Below are 6,153 nucleotides of genomic sequence, written 5' to 3' on the forward strand. Positions count from 1 at the left end.
TGTAAGATTTATTGTTGTCTTTATACAAAGCAAAAAGGCATTAAATGTGCCCCAATGTCGTCAATGAATGAAACTCATTTCAGTAAATGTAGATATGTTTCAGTTAATGGCTTTGTTTATGTGAAGCAACAATTATAAGCAGTAGCTGGAACACTGAAAAATTCATCCAATCACCTCTCAGATATTGGCACAGTCAATTTAAAGAGAACTACTAAACTTATGCCTTCTAAACTTCCATTTGCACACACAACAGTGGTGGCTGGAAATGTGCAGTTTCATTTGCATACAGAGCTTTGACTTCTTCCCGGACAATTCTGATGACAGGCATCTAGAATTTTTCTGGAAATCTGCCCTCCTGTGATTCCCTTCATGCTAGTATTCTTGACATAGTCCATCCAGCTGTTTTCTAAATTAATCCTTATATAATAAAAAGTCTTGCAATCCGCTGTGTAATTGGAATCCAAATGCCTGTTCCAAATTCTCCTGTAATAAAGCTGATATTTTGAAAATACATTTAAATATCCAGACCTAGCAGAAGAGGACTGCCTATTTTAACTCCCACAGCTCATTTACCCCTGGGAGAAATCAATAAAGAAAATTTAACCAAGAAATTTGCAAAATAAATATCTGATAGATCCATTAATATGCAATAATAATCAATAAAGAAGGCTTTTCTGGCAATGAATGACTAGCTGGAGGAATCATTAACTGTGAGAAATTTCCAATGCTCAGTGCAATCTGATCCAAAAATACTTATTCATATTATCAATCCTTATTCTTACAAAATAATTGTCTTATAATGGTCTTGCTTCAGCACAGTAAGCAGCAGGGAAACAGGACTTACTCCCAACATTTCCATAGGCTTAGCACCCTCATTAGCTAAGTAAGTACTGCTCCAGTGGTGCCCAATGGTATACACTCTTTTTTCATCTTTCATTCTGAGAAAGAACTAATTCTTGTTCATCGCCCCACAGTTGATCTCAGCATAAAAAATATGCAACTGTATAATTTTTCCCCAGTACACCCAAGACATGTTTCTCTGGTTGGTGCCAGGTGGTCGCAAACAACTTATCATTGACCCAGATCACTTCTACAACAGTAAATATCATGACTGACCTGTCCCCCCAGAAATGTGAAGTTTTCAGTTCATACGCAGAATCCTGTTTTCTAGAAGAATTCTTAGAATGATGGAATGATTATCAACATAAATAACACTGGAATGCCTCTGCTCTAAAATAAATTAGTTATTCTGAGATGTTGCATGAATCCCATCTTATTAAATTGTACATATGAGGAATATTTCTTTGATGCCACAGATTGTTCTGCCTTCTTGTTCTTTGATGAAGATGACCATGGTGCTCCCAGGATAAGTCTTAAAGACATTTTTAAGGAAAATGATTAAAAAAGAGAGAGCAATCTTGGGGAAAAAAAAGAGCCTATAGAGAAAAATTTTTTTTTTTAGATGCAAAGAACGCAGAGAAGGGTCACTAATGGAATACACAGCTTTTCATCTCTATATCAATACTTCATATAGAGCTGAGGTTGTCAGTGATCAGAAGTGATTAGTCTACAAATGCTGGTAGGCTAAAAACCATCTAAGAGGCAGAGATTATTAACAGCAGCATCAGAGATGGAAAAGAGGTAAAATAGGGTTAAATTAATATTAGCTTTCAAAGTAACATGAAAACACATCTCAAGACAGAATACAGTTACCTATCTTCAGGGTGAGGTGGACTGGTAACCTAAGAGCTGTTTTCTACAAGATGTTTTCAGATGTGTAACAGGTCCACTGCTGCAATCAGGACAAATGAGAATTTTCCCTAGACTAACTTTTAAGATTGCTACTGGTCTTTCAAATATTCATCAAAACTCCCCTATCACTTGGTTCATAAAAATTAATCATGTATGTTTTCCAGGTTCAGAATGGCCAGCAAAGTTCATTATAAAGTTCTTTTTAATTAAAATGTTATTGTTAAGCTCAATATTTAAAAATAATTACTAAATTTGCTATTTTAAGGCATCTCAAGTGATGCTACATCTAAATGACTGTAACACTAGCCTGTGCATTCTGTACCACCAGCAGCACCATTGGTTTTGCTCTTTACTGTCTTCTCACAAGTTTCATGTAGCCTCTTCAGTTTCATGTAGCCTCTATCATCCTATCTAGTAACTCGTACATTGGATTCTGACATTGCCCAGGCTTTCAGGACACTACTGCAGAACAAATCACCATCATGGTCAATATGTGGAGAGCTGTGACATTGCTAGATGTGAACCTGGCTCAGTGATTACATTAGCCCCATCAATACACATTCAATGGCCATGTGAGCAGCTGTGTGATGTAGCAGCAGTCACTTCAGAAGAATCATTGACTGACTTACTGCACAGACACAGAACTGACAATTAAATGAACTAACAGCTTCAATCTACTTGCTGTGATCAATTCAAGCCACAATGCAGTCATGCAGGGAAAAGTTAGGAGCAGCATGACCAAGCCTGAGCCACAGTTCCAATTTTGTGACACAATGTCTCCCAACAGAGAGTTTTTCTGTCAAGGGCAAATAAGGCATCTTAAAAATCATTTTCCATGGTTAATCTTAAAGGTGTTCTTTCAGACACAAGGAAAAAGATTTTGGCCAAGAAAAGTATGGAACAATTAAGTGGAGCAGTTTCTGAGTGGGTTGCAGATCTTGTTTGCTCTGAGCAGGGAAACCTCCTGCATCTCAAATGGACTCTACTGAGTACTTGTGTATAACCCATACCTGGGTCAAATTCTTTGCCATCTCACAGATTTAAATCTGTGCAAAGACTGTGAGATATGGTCACTCTGAGCAGACTTTTACAGTCACTTTGCAGCCCATAGAGCAGGACAGTGGAAAGTTGATCCCCAAAGCCAGCACTGCAGAAATTACATGCAGTAAAACTTATATTTACAGTATATTTTTCCATGCTCCTCCTAATCCACTTCTTTCCCTTCATCCTGGATACAGGAATGGTTTATTTACTTTTCATATCCCTATCCTGTACTAAGAAGGTACAGCACTCTTTAAAATTGAGAAAACACTAAGTCACGCTGAAGTGGTTTTGTGAAACTCATCCAAGTTCTTGAGCACAATTGACGTGGTTTCTTTTTAACATAGATGTAGCAGAGTTGAATAGACTCCCTGGAGACTCCACAGTTATTTTCAGTAGTGACAAGAGCCCATCCCAAACATAACTTCCAATCTGCCATCCCTCCTTGAATACTAAATAGAGCCTCTTCCTCTTATAATATACTGAAACCAACTCTGTATAATGAAAACATCTCCTGCACTCTGATACCACCTGAATTACTTTCTTAGATGTGTATCCCATGCGACAGTAGCTCACATCATTAGATGTAAATCTAGCCAGGATTGTGCACTGCCTTTTCTCCAACCCTATCAGCATGGGAAGTTCCACTGGGAAATACACATTTGTGCCAGGGGTAGCACATAGCACCTTGGAATTTAAAAGAACCACTAAGGAGGAGAGGATGCATCAGAGGGCAACAGAGATTTAATGCAAACTAGAAAGTTTTGGGAGTCCCCCCAAAAAAAATCAATTTTCAAAATAAAGTGTCAACTCAGAGGTAGTTCTATGTAACAGCATAAGTCAAAAGCAACAACAGAGAGAATTTACACTTTCTTTTTTTGGCTAGTAATTCATATTTTTACAGGTGAGCAATTAAGAGAATTTCCCACCACTGGTCTTTTAAACCATTTGTATAGATATAGAATCTCTTCATTTTTGGCAAAGTGACAAGGCTGTGGTTATTATGGATGCAGTAACTTTGATTTTGTGACAGTAACTGTTTGCACATATTCTCACTAAAGTCTTTACTACAACAATAAAGTTTAGAGACTGTTTTCATGGTGTTCTTATTACTTTTTGCAGGACTGCAAGATTATTTTAAAGAAAAGAAATCAATTAAGATGTATTGTTTGATTGCGATCACTCATTCAAACAAACACATCATTTACAGAATATATTTGCATTTCTCATGCTTCAAGTTTATGTAACAGTGTTCCCCCTCTTTCCAACAATTTGCATGCAAAGTCTGAAAAATTTCTCTTCTACTAGGAAAAAATCCTACCCACTAGACCTCTTTATTGTCTTTTCAAAAGGAAATGGATCTCAGGATAAAACATAAGACATGAAAGGCCCGAAGACTGCATACAATTCTCTTGTGAAACACAAGACATGATGCTCTGACAGCACAGCCAGACTTTAAGCATTACTATACGTCTGCAACACAACCTGTCTTCAGTCCCGCAGCACAGCTGCAGTCCCAGGGGGTGGTTTCCCCCAAGCCCATAACGCCAGGCTGGTTACTGGCTCTGACATCCCTGGCACCAGTCCTTGCACAATTCCACATGTCGCAGCCCCCTCATCCGAGTGCATGTGTCCCAGCACCAGGGTCTGAGCAGCCGCAGTACTCAGCACAGAGACACCCTGATGGTAGCATGCACCTGAAATGCAAAAGGGGATCTGAAGGATAACTTACCCTGACAGGTAACAGGGCCAATTAAAACCAGTGACACAATGCATGTGCAGCTATACAGAAATCATGGCAAAGGAAGAGGACTGCAGTGCCCTCCTGCTATCTCTGCTCAGAAGAGAATTTCTACCAACTTTGTTGGCCATCGTATCAGTCAGAAAGTAGCAAAGACACAGTATTTTTTGTCTTAAAATATTTCTCAGTTCCATGGCACATGCATTTAAAAAATAACAATTTTAGTTTCCTATTACTATGAATACATTAAACATAGCATCAAAAGTATTCCTGAAACCATTTTGTTTATCTTGTGGCATTGAATTTGATATGACTAGAAACAATTCACGATTTTAACGATTTGTTAAAATAATTTTTAAGCCAAATATTTTTATCATGGAAGCTGATGTAAGTGCTCATGCCCATGCACTGGAAAAATAGGAATATCATATTCTATTTGGCATGATAATTGATAGTAAAACATTGTAGGACAGGTTGTAAGAACAACTGAGAGTGGTACTGAATGGTTTATTATTAAATTTCATCATATTATTTAAGACAGTAAGTACACGATCTCTTTCTGCTTTTTAAATTATTTATATGGACTTAGTTGTCCTCTGTTAAATAATGTCATACAACCATTGACCCAAAAAAAAGCAATTGATTAGTTGAATAACAGAGAAAGATTTATCATCTGTATGCAGTCCTGCAGCCTTCTTGCAGTTTGTGCACCTAAAGTGCCATTCAGAAAATGGTCTCCAAAGGAAATTAATTTGAATTACTTTAGCTGTTTCATTCTAGGATTACAGCCTAATACCACATTTTGACAGGAAACCAGTCCTGATCTCTTTCTATTCCTATTGCTCAGTGGGGGCAGGTAGGAGGTACAGGAGGATGGATACTTTATTTTGCATAGGGTATTGACTTCTCCGTTTACAGTTTACCATCAGTTTGACTTCAATGGGAGTAGTGACCCAAAAGAAGACATGACTTAGTGTGTGACCAGTTCAAGAGACTGTTCATTCTCTGACTACTAAAGAATATTAACAAGCAACTTCTGCAAACCCCAAGTGGTATAAGCTTTGTTACAAACTGCTGAAAGGTGTACATCACCAGTGTTCACGCTACCAGCCATTTATTAGTGTTCATCCTACCTCTTACAGTCTTCACATGTCCTCCTAAGAGAGGATGCAACAGCTCAATGCAACAGTTTCTCCTGCACATTCAAAAGCTACAACATCAAGAATCAAAACAGTTCTCTCTCATATTCTGTGCTGAAGGAATTGTTAATTTTTTTAATTATGGCACACAACCCACTGCTGACACCAAAAGCAACATTCCAAAAACCAAGACTGGGTAACAGATTTTGTTCAATGCCTTTAGGCCTTTGAATGACAAGATGTCAGTAGCCCTGATCAAGCAGCCACAGAATCAGTCATAGAGTGGTTGAGATTGGAAGGGACCTCTGGGGGTCATCTGAACACACCTTGTTCAAGCAAGGTTACCTGAAGCAAGTTGCCTAGGACCATCTCTAGATGGCTTTGGAGTATCTCCAAGGATGAAGACTTCACAGCCTCCCTGGGCAACCTGCGACAGTGTTTGACCACACTTACCATGAAAAAGTGTTTCCTGATGTTCAG

The sequence above is a fragment of the Corapipo altera genome, unplaced genomic scaffold (assembly GCF_003945725.1).
Source record: "Corapipo altera isolate COAL_440 unplaced genomic scaffold, ASM394572v1 46, whole genome shotgun sequence".
Lineage (NCBI taxonomy): Eukaryota > Metazoa > Chordata > Aves > Passeriformes > Pipridae > Corapipo > Corapipo altera.